Genomic DNA, 15,802 nt, shown 5'->3' with positions numbered 1-15,802 from the left:
CTAATAAGACATACACAAATAGGGGAAGGATGAATGAGATGTGAAATCGAGTGGGGACTATTGGATGGGCAAGAATATTTTTGTTTCTGGTTAAGAGCATGCATCTTCAAGAAAAGTTCTTAAGTGTAAAATTTATTATTTAATTAACTTTTATATAAATACTTCGCTATTACAGAAATTTGATAATACGTGTATTTCTATTTCAACAATATATAATGATGATTTAAGTGTATGCATATTTTTCCTTCGAAAAAACAAGTAAATCATGCTTGAGGGTCTTGTAAAAAATATTCATGCTTGAGGTTAATTTCTTGTAAATTAATATTTTTCATGTTTAACATTGAATTAAGTTTTTATATTGGATTTAGTTTATCTTTAAAAAATCGGCTTGTAATATGAAGATCTATCTACTTATTAACACATCTTTAGGCCCCCACTGATCTAACATTTGGTGATTGGAACCTCATTTTCTATTCATAACAATATTCTAGATTCTATGGCATGATGATAGATTTCTGATGAAGCAAAAGTAAATAGACATGGAAATTGAAGGAGGAGCATGCTGAGAGGTTGGATAGCAAAAGCTCGAGGGGATGAACTTCACTACAGAACCCATCTCTTCATGTGAACCCCATCAAAATAATAATATGTGAGTAGGTCCTACCTCACATACACAACTATGACTCAAACAAAACACTATATTGGGGATATGAATTATTTTGTTTGTAAGTACAATTGTACGATATTAGTAAATACCATTTAGCCAATATTATAATATTTTCCTTGTTTAAAAAAAATATATTAATATATTTTCATGAATCTTTAGATAAAATCATAATTTAGTCGGTGTAAAATGCTAATATCAAACATTTTCTTAAAATAATAATTAGGGTACAACTACATTTTTGCCACAATGAGGCTCTTAATTCGTAATATATATTTTTTTTTGAAATAGGTAAAATGAAATATATTACTGAACTGTCTGACATTACAGCTCAAGAAGTGCGAAAAACCAGAAAAAATGAGTATCAATTTACATCAAGAAACAAGGCATAGGGAAAGAAAAAGGGTCAAATTCTTCCCTTTATAAAAATATTCCTAAACAAGATAAAGGATTAAGCCACCACAAATGATAAGTAAAAGCAAAATTAGATTGAAGTTTAATTTTGTCAAGCAGATGAGTTAATGAAGCCTCTTTTTTATTAAAGACCCGAGCATTTCTTTCGCTCCAAATACTGTGTGGCCCCCTCTCAAATATGTACACTTTTATTAAAGACCATTTATACTTTAAAAAGTGTAACAAATTAGATGAATATATCTTACTTACTTTTTGTTATCTCAATTATACCCTTAAACAATTATATCTATACTTACTTTTTCGTTATCCCGATTATACCCTTAAACAATTTTTTTTACAAGTTTATAATAAAGATTGTTGTTGATGTCATTAAAAGAATAAGAGTTTAGATTATATTTTTTTGTTATGTTGTTGGTGTCATTGAAATAGATAATCATGGTTAGTTTGATTTGTTATAATTTGAAAGCAAAAAACGTTTATATTTTTACTTTTAATCAAAATCAAAATTTCATAAAAAAAACACCGTTCATAATTTTCAAACGTAAGCGCAATAAAAAGAGCGTTAAAACGGACACGTGAGACCCGTCTTTTTGCTAGTAAATAATAAAGTGTATAGATAAATATATAAATACACATAATAGTCAAATAATATAATATTACAGTAAGCATGTATATCTGTGACTGGGATGGGGTAGGAATGAAAATGAAATCGTTAAAAAATTAAATGGAATGAAATCGTAATTGATTTTTTTTTTCCTTTTTTATTGTGACTGGGATGGGGTAGGAATGAAAATGAAATCGTTAAAAAATTAAATGGAATGAAATCGTAATTGATTTTTTTTTTCCTTTTTTATTATTTAGATAATCTTTTTTTGGAAGTGGACAGGTTTGAACCCCGGATCTTGCATCCTTGCATATTTTATGCATTGTCCTAACCAGTTGAGCCAAGCTTACGAGGACATTATTTAGACAATCTTAAAATAAATGAACTCATACCCTAAATTGGACGTTATAAAATAGTATTGAATTAATAAGAGATTTTGTTTTTTGTAATAGCAAATATTTTAAACTATTCAATAATAAAACCTAAATTCATTACTCCGATTTAGGATACGACTGATTTTAATATATATCAAAGTTAAAAAAAAAAAATATATCAGTCAAAAATAAAAGTGTTTTCTCTTGGTCAAATAAATAAAAGGGCAAGTTATTTATCCCATTCAAAAAATCAAAAAAATGGCAAGTTATTATCTCAGTCAAAAAAACAAAACAAAAAAAGGACAAGTGATTTATCATGTGATCTTATCCTTTCTCTTTTGCCATATATGGATCCTCACTGTCCCTGTAGTATACCTTGAATCTTCCTCTATTTCCAACTAAAGTTGACCCACACATCACCACGTCATCCCGTCTACAATATTACTACAATTTTAATGAAACAAAATTATATCTGGTAATTATCCATCATTTCATTTTCCATTAAATAATCACATTTTCAACTTCCTCCTATATATACCCTCCTTCCTCAAAACAAACCTACCACCTCATTCCTTCTTCTTATACAACCCTCTTCACTCTTCTTCATACTTACTCATTCTCCTTCAACAACAAAAATACAAAGTTCGTTATAAAAAAAAAATATTTCAAACTTTGGTAGTTAGTTATTAACAGAATAACAGAAAAAAAATGGAATTAGGAGGAAGTTCCACAGATGAAACTATCACAAGCAATGACTCTCTTTCCGCGAACTTGTCTACACCGCCGCCAACGCTGAACTCACTGAGCCGCGTCGGCAGCGGTGCTAGCACCGTCGTGGATCCAGAAATCTATGGCGGCTCCGGTGAGGCGGAGTCTCGTAAACTTCCGTCTTCCAAATACAAAGGTGTGGTGCCACAGCCTAACGGACGTTGGGGAGCACAGATTTACGAGAAACATCAGCGTGTGTGGCTTGGTACGTTCAACGAAGAAGACGAAGCAGCCAGAGCTTATGACATCGCTGCCTTGAGATTCCGTGGAAAAGATGCTGTTACAAATTCTAAAAGTATCACCGGCGTTGGTAACGATGCAGACGAGGGTGAAACTGAGTTTCTGAATTCACATTCTAAGTCGGAGATTGTTGATATGCTTCGGAAACACACCTACGATGATGAGCTTAAACAAAGCATGCGTGACATGTGCGGCGGAAGACAGCGGCGTAACGGAGAATTGAATGGTGCGGTTTCACGTGGCGCGTGTGATTTTAAAGCGCGTGAACAGTTGTTTGAGAAAACGGTTACGCCGAGTGACGTAGGGAAGTTGAATCGGTTGGTGATACCGAAACAGCACGCGGAGAAGCACTTTCCGTTGAATGCAGTTGCTGTCGCCGTCGCAGGCGACGGAGTATCGCCGGCTGCTGCGGCGGCGAAGGGTTTGCTTTTGAATTTCGAAGACGTTGGAGGGAAAGTGTGGCGATTTCGTTATTCTTATTGGAATAGTAGCCAGAGTTATGTTTTGACCAAAGGATGGAGCCGGTTCGTTAAGGAGAAAAATCTCCGAGCCGGTGATGCGGTTCGGTTTTTTAGGTCGACTGGACCGGACCGGCAGCTTTACATTGACTGTAAAGCAAGGAGCATTGGTATTGTCGGTGGTGAGGTTGATAGTAATAATAATACTGGTGGTTTGTTTGTTACAGTTCGACCGGTAGTTGAACCGGTTCAGATGGTTCGGCTTTTTGGGGTGAATCTTTTGAAACTACCTGGTTCAGATGGAGTTGGTGGTAGTTGCAATGGAAAGAGGAAAGAAATGGAATTGTTTGCCTTAGAATGCAGCAAAAAGCCAAAGATAATTGGAGCCTTATAACATTATATTATTTAAAAGTTATTTTTCTTTTTAATTTTTAAAGTTTTTGTGAATTTTCAAATTATGTGATTGATCAAAATCATGAGAATCATGAGGAAAAGAATTAGAAGAAGTAATAGAGGTGTAGTTGCAAGTTGCAAGAATGCACGTTGCAAAAGCTGAATTGTACATTATTAGACAAAAATTTGTGATATTAGGGCAACAATAATTGTTGTGTGCATAACAACAAAAAATGTTTTTTGAAGATGAAATGAAGGAAGACAACTGTTTATTCTATGTTCTACTGTTCTCGTAATTATCATTATTAATTAATGGAAAATGCTAGATATCAAGAATGGATTTTTTTGATGAATTCAAGAATGACATGGCAGAATAATCACCTTTAGATTTTAATCTTATTTATTAAAGTTTCATAAAAAAAATACATAACACCCACCACCCCATGATTTTCGGCCAGGCTGAGATTTTATTGGGTAACATTAATTTCGAGACAATTTCTTGATGCTCTTAATTAATAGCAATGTACAATCATCATTTCATCCCTCAAAATATCATTATTTCATGTTAAAGACGTGTATGATATTTTGATTCACTAAATTGGATATTTGTGTCACTATATCATAGATATTAATTCATGTGGTGGATTCCATTCAAAAAATATCATCTCTTCTTGACAAATGAAAATAGTTTTACCTTTGATTTTTGTTTTGTTTTTGTTTAGAAAAATGAGAAAGGTGTGCCAAATATTTAGAAAAAATAAGTGATTCACATACATAGGGTCCAGCAGGCATATGACCTAGGAAGGTGTGAACAAGTTGATTAAGAGACATTTGTCCAATAAAGAAAGACCTACTACTTGGCAAGTTGGTACTACGTACACTGTACATGGCCCATAGCTTCTTCTAATATTCTCAAAATATTCTAGACTTTCGCAGTACATTGTTTTTGGAATGGTCAAAATTCCACAAAGAAAAATTGCACAGCTTGCATTATTCTGCACCACGTAAAAGAAATTGCTATTCTTTCCCTACATAAAAAGAGGGACAAAAACTGCAACTCAGACTTGGTTTCAGGACAAGTTTTAGAGAAGATCTGTTAATTTTTGAACTCCACAAATGTCTAAGTTCAACTAACTCACTTCTAGAAATACTGTTTTTAGAAATTAAAATTTCAGTAATTAAAATTTCAGTCACAAAATTAAGAAAATTGGTTACTAAATAACAAAATATGGTGGCATTTAGGGGAAATACTTGTGTGACATTAATGTCACGGTGACATTAAATCTGGGCCACACATTGGGTGACATTAGATGTGTTGTGTGGCCCAGATGCAATGACAATGACAATGTGTGGTTCAGATTTAATGTCACCGTGACATTAATGTCACCAAAGTGCCACCCGGCATTTAGGGTGGGTAGGGGAATGAGTTTCCCACTATGGGAAAGTTTTTTTTGACCAATAGATTAAAGATGCACACAACTTTTAAGATGGGCTACCCACACCATATATTTTTCCATATCATCTTCAACCTCACGAGAAACAGCAAAGCTACATAAACATCTACCACATAAACATCAAAAACACTTTATTTAATGTAAACATATGAATAAAGTCAATTTCAGAAAATCCTTCACAAATTGTTCATCTTCTTCATCATTATTTTCATCTTTACCAAGTTAATTACAAATTCATAAAATTAGAAATGAAAAACCCATAAAATAAAAGAAAAGAAATTAAAATAAATACAAAATCATATTAATCTTTGATGAAATTAATCAAATTATCACAAAATGTTTCTCGCCTCTGGTTTGCCCATTTCCATTTCCTTCATTTTCATTTATCTCATTTTAACCGAAATAAAACTCATAAAGCTACTGGAATTAACTCATCATTATCTCATTTGCTTCATTTTCATCTATCTCATATCCATCACAAAATGAAACTCCCATTTCATCTGCACTGAAATTAACCGCTTTTTGGTTATCATCTTTTACTATTTCCTTGTAACCAAGTTCCCAATTTCAAAGACACATGTAAAAAAATTATAAAGGTCACCCAAAAATTATGACCCATTTGAGTGTAAAGTCAATTCTCCCTTATTTTCAGAAAAATCTTAAGCGATGCAGAGAGAGGAGGATATATAGAGAACAAGTGAGGGAGATTTAAGTGTTAAACATGGTGGTGGTGATGGCTATATTCTAGAGGGCAGAGAGAGAAAAGAGGAGGAGGAGGTATAGAGAGAAAGTGTGAGAATAATTGCGAGGTTGAAAACAAATGGAAAAAATTTAGTGTTGAAGGAATAGGATAAGAGTGTGTTCTTTATTTGATCCAACCATTAAAGTTTATTTTTGCATGATGGGAAACTCTTTCCCCTACCCACTCTAAATGCCACAAATTTTAGAGAAGTTTTAGAGAAGATCTGTTAATTTTTGAACTCCACAAATGTCTAAGTTCAACTAACTCACCTCTAGAAATACTGTTTTTAGAAATTAAAATTTCAGTCACAAAATTAAGAAAATTGGTTACTAAATAACAAAATATAGTGATTGATTCAAAAGACCAATTTGAATCAGTTGGTTAACCACTAGCCGTCAATGTGTAGCGACTGATTTTTTTCGGTTGGTCTCTGTAGTGATTTGATTTTTTTGGTCTCTAAATTGGCCATTTAATAGCAAATTTCGAGTGAAACCTCATAGTCTTGAGGGAAAAGTGTTGGTCAATGTCTCTCAGTAGTCCTATTTTTCAGTGGGTTGTTGTTTCTGCGTACACCCCGACTCCCCAACTTTATTTTCTCTTCTCATAATCGTTTAAAAATGAGGAGTGATATTTTGACAACTAAAATCAAACAACGTTAATGACAACCTTTTTTTCTCTCTTTTTATTGGACAATAACAATAGAGAGAGAAAAAGGAAGAGAGAGAATGAAAGTATAATGTGAGTATGAGAGAGAAAGTTGTCACAAAAGTTGTTTAAAAGTGGTTGTTCAAATATCATTTCTCTTTAAAAATAGTATGATGTGGGAGATTCGTTTAAGTCTCGCAGTGGCGAAGCTAGCCAATTATTAACTAGGTGGCTGTATATATAAAATTTAATCCATAAAATTTGTTTACTTGTATAAAATGTAAATTAAAGTAATACCAAAAGAGTAAAAACTAACAAAGCTCTCCTATTAATTGTTTAATATACCGAATGTGTCAATATGATGAAATGGATCTATCGAACAAGACGTAATCTTTTGAGTATTTTATTTCGCTTAACTTTTAACAAATAAACTTATTTAGACCAGCTGAATATATTGTATTGATGTAGCTAAACATATAATACACTTAATCATACAAATAAAATAAAAATAGTTTTTGGATAGTCAAAGCTACCTCATTCTTAGTACCCAAAGCTACGCCCACGTGTGAGTGATAGTATGTATTATTTCGATTAAGAATGAGTTAAATAAAAGAAGTAAATAAGAGAAATGACTGACTACCTCATTCTTACCCATAGCTACGCTCCCGTATGAGTGATATAGTATGTATACACCCTCCGGTCACTATTATAAGCAAAAATCAACATTTTAGATTCATTCATTAAATGATGTATGTAGTTTATAATAAAGACTACATACATCATTTAATGAATGAACCTAGAATGTTGATTTTTGCTTATAATAGTGACCGGAGGGTGTATATATTTCGATTAAGAATGAAAATAAAAGAAGTAAATAAGAAAAATGACTCATATTTATTGTCTCCAAGTTTTTGATATTGGAGATGTGACACAAAAATCTCTTGATAATTTTAATCATTAGTTCGTTTTTGCTCACAATCTCATGTCCTTCGGATTCCTCAACCTTATATTCTCATAATTATTTCAAAATAGTCGAATATATGATTAGCTAATTTTTAGTGGGAATGACAATTAGATATTTAGATCCATTGATAAAATACTAACAACATGTAACCAAAAGTTATAAACTAAGATCCATTGATAAATTATACTAACAACATGTAACCACAAGTTCTAAATTAATAAGGTGCATGCAACCTTAATTTTATTCTTGATGTTAATGATTTTAGATTAAAATTAGTATTTGTTCCATGCTTTTTTTCATGTTATCAAGTTGTGGGAAAGAAAAAAAAAATCATATTTTTAATGTTACCCTTTTTTATTCCGTATTTTGAAGCTTTCTGCATGCCTCTGTCTTTTTTGAAACTACTATTGCTGTCCATTTCAAACTAACCTTACGCTTATCCATTCCGAAATTTCTTTATTACTTTGTTCTTATGTTTTTTCCCCATATATTCTTTGTTCTTCTGTTTTTGCATTTAGATTTATACGACCGTGATAATGATGCATTAAAATATAGAACCTTAGCTTTTACTATCAATCTGTTTCAGTTTTTATATAGAATATAATTTCTTGTTTTTCTAGACCCAAATGAACTTTATTAGTCCGAAAAATATTGATTGAGTTTTTGCATTCACAGTTTTTTCTTGTTTTGATTTGTAATGTTTTGAATAAATTTCAAAGATATTTAATTCGTTTTTTAATCGAGTCATGATGTTGTTTTTGTTATTTATTGAATTATCATAGTTAAGACGTGGGTAACAAATATTGATGTGGAGTGCGTAGGTATCAATGGGTTTATATATTATAAGGAGACTAAAGTTGCTTAAAAATAAAATAAAAAAAGAAAACTAAAGTTGCCACTCACGCAGATATATTTTATTTTTTAAACCCAAATACAGGGACAATTACTATAATATCGTAAAACATTTTTAAATTTTATTGAGTGTTGGTTGTAGATAGGATTGATAACAAAGTTATTTTTATTATTGTATATAGATTCAAACTAACTTTTTTTAATCTTCAACAAATGGATCCATAACTTTTGTTATGAAAAACAACTTGCTTGGTAGAAAATTGTCTATCTAACATAAAAATTACTTTTTTTTTTGACAAATATATAAAAAAAAATTACTTTTTTAGCACTATATTTGTAGGGAAATTAAGTTGCGAGACAAAATAATCAAACTTGCGAATACTTTTTGTGAGGAAGAAAATCACTTTTTATATAGATTATGGTGCTCCTAATTGAGTGTGATCAAGACATTCCAACATTTGCATATGAAGATACTCCCTCCGTCTCAAATTATAAGGAAAAAAAGTCACACTTATTAAGAAAACTAAAACATAAGAATTTGGAGTATAGTTTTTTGTGTTTTCTTTGAAAAAAGTTTTATAGAAAGATGTAAAAACAATTTTTATTGGCTATTGATTATGAAAAAAATGAAAGAGAGAGAGAAAATTAAATGTAATTTACATTTAATTTTATGAGAATAAACAAAAGTTTTTCTTAAAAAAGAGATTTTTTAAAAAAAAACAAGATTAAATAGGATAAAAGTTTTTCTTCTTTGCTTATATTTTACTTAAATGGAATAATTTCATCAACAAGAGAACCTGTGGGTTAAGCTGCTGTCATTCATCTAGATATCTGAAAGATTCTCACAGCCTTCAAAATCTTGCATGTAAAAGTGCATCTTACTCATGAAAATCTATTGTTATGGTAGTTGTTTAACTAAAGATAGTTTAATTGGCATACACAATCATGTAAAATAATTTTATTTACACTAAAATTTAAATCAAAGGAGATTGTTGTCTTTACATGTCATGTCATGTCATCAATTTCAAAATACTCTTACAAAAATCGGTGATATGACCAAAATAGTATATTTTCATGAGAAAGTCTTGTCTAGGCACAAGCATTTAGGCACAAAATTTAGGCACACACACATAAATCAAAAAAATTAAAAGATAAATAAAATAGTCACATCAATCAATATCATTTTAATCATTTTCTTTTTAATTTTTTTAACTTCATGGGTGTGTGCCTAAATGTGAGGTGTTGGTCCTTTGACGAAGTAAGAGTTTCTCTATTTTCATTGGATGTCCGAATAAAATTGGTGTATCATTTGAATATTTTACTATGTAAATATAGGTTTGGTCATTTGAATTGGTAAGGGAGAAGTTTCAGTATGGCATGAAAAGTTGTTTGATAAAGAATATCGAAGAATCTGTATGTGACATACGTGACATAATTCTCTTTAACGTAATCAAAAACATCAAAAATTCACTTCTTATAAATGGGTTGGGATCCTCCGCACATTAAAATAGTTTCTTGTACACTCAACCCTATAATACAGAAAAAGCAAAGCACAGAAACAAAACTTGATTTGCTTGCAAAAGATGATCTGTCTACAGGTAACAAAGAATTGAAATGGCAGAAACAACAGTGTCATTTGTTTAGAGAAACTCTGCAATCTTGCAGAAAAAGAAGCAACTTTGCTTATAGGTGTACATGGAGAGCATCAAAGCCTTCCTCAAGGATGCAGACACAAAGGCTGCTGATGGAGGAGAAGGAGGATCTGCTGAAGGAGTCAAAACATGGGTGAAGCAGCTGAGAAAAGCATCTTTTCACATAGAAGATGTGATTGATTGCTATAACATGTATTTGGTACAAATGGAGAACTATTATGGATGCATAGCTCCAATAAAAAAAGGTAGCTCAAGTTATCTAAACCATGAAACAAAGGCATAAGATTTCTTATGATATGGAAAACATCAAGTCTTCGGTTGGTGAAATCAAAGAAAGAAGTGCGAGGTATAAATTTACGGCTGAAGATGGACAAGGAAGCTCTAAAGGGACTACTGGAAATGAATGTTTTGGTGACATTCGAATGGGCATGGCTTCGCATTTCATTGAACAGACTCAAGTTGTGGGATTTGAGTCACCAAGAGATGAATTGGTTAGTTGTTTGGTGGAGGGAACCAATGAGCTCATGTTGATTTTTGTGGTTGGTAAGGGAGCACTAGGAAAAACAACTCTTTCTAGGCATGTTTTTTATAACAAATTTGTGAAAGAGAACTTTGATTGTAGGTGTTTCATCACAATTTCTCAATCCTATAATATGAAAGAGTTGTTGATTGATATCGTAAAGAAGTTTTGCAAGGACAACAATGAGCTTACACCAAAGGGTCTGCAGGAGATGGATGGGATTACGTTGATTTCTCAAGTGAGAGAATACGAATACCTTGAATCAAAATGGTACTTAGTGTTTTTTGATGATGTTTGGAAAGAATTTTTTTGTGTGTAGATTTCAAGCGGAAACTAAACCCTTTTAAACATACTTGGGTAAAGGTGCGGAGGTGCGACCACATGGATGGCCACTTTTTTAATGTGTGCGTGTGTGTGTTTGCATGCGCATGCCTACGCGCATTTGCGTGCATACTTATGTGCGTGTATTACTTAGACAAAAAAAATAGGGCACAAACTTCATACTTCACACAGGTCTCACAAAATCTCAAGGGCGACACAAACTTTGCTAATATATGGCTCGAAATAGAATGTAAATTAGACTACAATTCCTCTTCTCGTTTACTAAACCTTACTTCAACTCCTTAAATATTGGGCCCAGTGATTTCTTCGAGCTCTGAGACTTGGTAGAGATTATGAATATAATTTACTGTCCCAATTGTAATAAAACAAAAGTAGTAACAAAACACACACGCATACATCCAATCATTTTTATAATGATATATTTTAGCAACCAACACCTTTTTATTAATTGAACTAAAGAGTATTTTCTTTTTTTCTCTTCACGAAAATGATTGTGACATAACGAATAAATGATCTAACACAAATTTGAGTATTTTTTCTACTTCAGCGCTTATTTGGTTACTAGTAAGATATCTTTTCAACTGTGTAAATAGGTATATAAAACCTGTGACGTTTGATTTTGGACACAAATTGAGAGTTAATTTTGCACCTTACTCCCACTAAGTACCAAAATTCCCACTAAGTTGATTTTGGACCACATTTGTTGTTTTGTTTTAAATTTCACATGTTGTGCCGCTCTACCTCTCCGAGATGGCTCCCTGCAAATACAGAGAAGCCATTAATATTGGGTTTCCGCTATCAATCACCATTGGTATATTTTTCGCCAATGTGTTGAACTATATTTTTTCAAAATATGCAAAGACAACCAAAATTCCATAATAGTGTCATTCTTGGTCCTACCTATGAGTTAAGCAACTATTTTATAGTGAAAGTGAAATTAATTTCCAAAATAGGCTTATAGGTTAATATCTTATCCAAAATAAGTGACTATTTTATGTCTAATATCCAAAATAAGTGACTATTTTATGTCTAATGAAAAAATATTGCACTATGCATAAGTGTATTTTTTATTTTTTGGTACAGCATAAGTGTATTTTTTACTATTAAAGCAATAAATTTTATCGTATCTCATTTGATCAATGACAAGATTTATTGATCTAATAAATCTAACTAGTCTCATCAGTGCATCATAAAACTAGTCTAAATAACATTTTATGCATAGATTGAAATCAAATGGAACATAAAATAACATTTTAATTAGTGTTAATTATCAGTCTAAAGTTATTTGACGTATACATCTAATAATGTGTCGTATGCAATATTTATCCTCTCTTATCTTTCTTACCCTGCACTGATGTTGTTTCTCATGACAGAATGACAAAACAAATTAAGAAATTCAATGTAAACAATTTAATCATAAAGATCAAGATATTATATGAAATTAGAACACGCTTACTTGAAAACCATGATTAACGGACTCGCCGAGATTTGAGACAAGAGTCTTCCTTTGCCTTTCACATGCTCCGGACTTAGGGTTTTCAATGGGGCAAACCAAATAGTCAGAGTGATGGCAAAGGGGACCTAGCCTCTCTATTTATAACTGTGCAACCCTAGGTACCACCCATCATGGACCTAGTGTTTGGGCCTACACTATGAATTATTCCAACTATTTACAGCAGAGGGTTAGCTTACTTTCAAAGTTCAAAAACACAATGACTATTCGGGCTTGCTGCGGAAGATACTTAGAAAAATTCATCATTTCAATTATGTATAGCATAATCGGTGAGATTTTGAGTCAAATATATTTCCACTTTCTACAATATTTCTTTCATATATGTGTGTTCCATTCCATGTGGATTTCTATATTTTCATGAAATTTTGGTCGTTCTCTACAGACTATCGGTTATATTATCATACACACGAGGCACTTGTTTTGGTACCTTCTGCTTTTTTCAAGCCACCCTGATTTATTATTGTTATATCATTTGTAAAACTACTTTGAGCCTCCATGCATTATTTCTATTTTTGTTACTTATGTGACTTGAACCATATTGGTTGTGACATTGTGAATTAAAGTTATATGTTGGGATCAAGTAATTCAATTAGGGAACCCTTAGGAACTAACTCGAAATTGTTTGTTGGTCTAATTTCCCAAATATGTCTCAACTTAACCTAAGTCACGTTATAACCTTGAAAAGACATCTATATATGTGTGTGGTAATATGAACCTTGAATGTTTGTTTAGAATTGTTTCAGTCTCATAACAAGGTACAATCACATAACGACGGGAGTGTGACAAATGTCTTGACCAGCCCCACTGGCTTTCGAACTTAAATAAGTGTATCTTGAAATTGTATGTGGTTGAAAGTAAAATTATCTTCTCTGAGCTTGTCCCGCTTTTATGGAAATGGTAGGCTAGTCAAGTCTGAAAATGGAAAGAGTAACAATATGAGCACAATCTCCGGAAAGGTATGTTCTCATTCTCTAAATTCATGTAAATTCTAACTTATTGCTTTTTTTTTGCTTGAGGACAAACAACAGTTTAAGTTTGGGGTTGTGATGACGGAACATCATATGATATTTTAGGTTATGTTTTTAGTTATTGTATTTACATTTGAAGGAAAATAAGTGGTCATTTAGAGGAGTTGTCCATTGTTTGAGGAACATTTTGTATTGTTTTCATTCGAGTCTTTGTAATTCACTTCTATCCTAAATCATGCAACTTTGTAGGTGTTTTGAGTCTTTTTAGTGAGAAATCATGTAAACCGGCAAAACAAGACATCACGTAAAGGATCGAGGATATGAAGAATGAAGATCAATGATTATTACAAGGTTTTTGAAGGAAATACAAGTTGGGGAAAATTCATCCCATGTTCCAAGACATTTCAAGAGGGAAGAACGCTCGAAAAAAAAACGAAAACTACAAAATTCGCACTAGAGCTACTGGACCATGCGCCCCTACGCACGAACCATGTGCCCCTATGCACGAAGCAGCCCTGGCTACTGCCCTATGTGACCCGTGCATGGCAGTGGGAAGAAAGTGTTGTTTGCTTGTTTTCCAATCTTATTTGGTAGGAAAAAAACCTAGTTTTCTTCTCTTAACCCCTAAGTAATGATGCATTATAAAAAGAGACCCTTGCACACTTTTATTCATTAAGAAAGCTAGCTCTACAAGGCAAGGGTCAAACATCAGTGCTTCAAGTCAGAGGATCTCCCTCCTCCTCTTGTTCTATCTAGGACATGTTTTTCTATTGTTTTGTAATGATGTTTGTTGCCTAACTAAACCTTTGTTGATTTGGGTTTCACGACAAACCTCTTCTTATTTGTTGGAGTCAATTAATAAAGTTTTTTCATTGGATAAAGTAAAAATGGTGTATCCTTTAAATCTTTTACCATGTAAATATAGGCTTGGTCGTTTGAATTGGTAAGGGAGAAGTTTCAATGCGGTATGAAAAGTGGTTTGATCAAGAATCTGCATGTCAAACATACGTGACATGACTCCCTTTAACGTAATCAAAGCATTCACCTTTTTCTAAATAGGTTTTGATTCTCTCTCTTAGTAGCCGACGGAAACTAGCCATAACTATCTCTCGTACAACCCTCTCTCTCATCTTTTTTTTCCTTCGTTCTCTCGCTTTTCTCTCACTAAAAATGCCTACTAAAGTCACAAAAAATTAGAGGATTTGAATTCAGAGAATCCATTTCCCTTATAAAGGTATCTTCCTAGGAGGGTGACACTTTGACTATCTTGCTACTACTCATTAGCGTAGAGATATTCAATTAGAATTAGAGATATTCAATTGGAATTGCAGAGTGCCTTCATTAATTAATGAAAGTTCAGTTGACAATTCACCTTATATTACTGGACTTGGAAGATGAGTTTTCAACTCACTAAGAGAAGGAAATTCATGTGCACACTGGCTGGTCAAGTTTGGAGCTAACTTGGATACTGTCTTTAACATTTGGAGTCCTTATCCTCCTCAATCCTACATTTCTAGCTGATTCAGTGGGGATTTTGATGCTTGGATTGTAGTTCTTGTTTCATCTTCTATTGTTTGTTTTATTTCTCATTGTATCTAAATAATTTTACTAGCTAGCTCTTCATTTGCACTCCCTCCATCCCTATATCTAAGCACTCATTTGACATTATGTTTGTCCCTAAATGTAAACCCCTTTTCAAATTACTAGATGCATTTATTGTTTTTTTTTCCTAAATATACCCCTAATTAATACTAGTACTAACTTGTCTTGAAATTTGAATAGTCAAATTTAATACACATACAAACAAATGATAATTTGGTAATATTAACACACAAAATAGACACATTAATTACATCAATAACTTTTCTTAAGAAATGTGAAAAAAGCAAAGGGGCTTACATATAGGGATGGAGGGAGTAAATAAATAAAACAAACCATGCCTGATGCATATGTAATGTGCATATAAGCTAGGATAGTTTTACTCTATCTGTCCCTATATCTAAGCATCCATTTGATTTTATTTTTATTCCTAAATGTAAACCCCTTTTCAAATTACTATATGCATTTATTATTTTTTTCCTAAACATACCCCTAATTAATACTACTATCTTGTCTTGAAATATGAAAAATCAAATTTAATACACATACAAACAAAAGTCAATTTCGTAATATTAACACATAAAATAGACACATTAATTACACTGACAACTTTTCTTAAGAAATGTGAAAAAGGCA

General features: G+C 32.3%; 1 long non-coding RNA gene and 2 pseudogenes across 2 annotated transcripts; 2 read left to right on the top strand and 1 right to left on the bottom strand.

Annotated features, from left to right (window-relative positions):
- Positions 1-2,359: 2,359 nt before the first annotated feature.
- Positions 2,360-4,192, top strand: LOC146957931 (AP2/ERF and B3 domain-containing transcription factor RAV1 pseudogene; annotated as a pseudogene). The gene has a single exon (XR_015024492.1). The product of XR_015024492.1 is annotated as an AP2/ERF and B3 domain-containing transcription factor RAV1 pseudogene (transcript).
- Positions 4,193-9,654: 5,462 nt separating this feature from the next.
- LOC146957930 (disease resistance protein RPM1-like) lies at positions 9,655-11,408 on the top strand (annotated as a pseudogene).
- A 1,901-nt stretch (positions 11,409-13,309) lies between these two features.
- LOC146957929 (uncharacterized) lies at positions 13,310-15,253 on the bottom strand. The gene is made up of 2 exons (XR_015020152.1): positions 14,979-15,253; positions 13,310-14,939 (listed from the first exon to the last, which is right to left on the bottom strand). It is a non-coding gene; the product is annotated as an uncharacterized LOC146957929 (long non-coding RNA).
- Positions 15,254-15,802: the final 549 nt, after the last annotated feature.

Source organism: Medicago sativa, chromosome 1 (assembly GCF_051527215.1).
Source record: "Medicago sativa cultivar Bolivia chromosome 1, Bolivia_mono, whole genome shotgun sequence".
NCBI classification, from domain to species: domain Eukaryota; kingdom Viridiplantae; phylum Streptophyta; class Magnoliopsida; order Fabales; family Fabaceae; genus Medicago; species Medicago sativa.
This window is presented reverse-complemented; position numbering and strand designations above follow the sequence as displayed.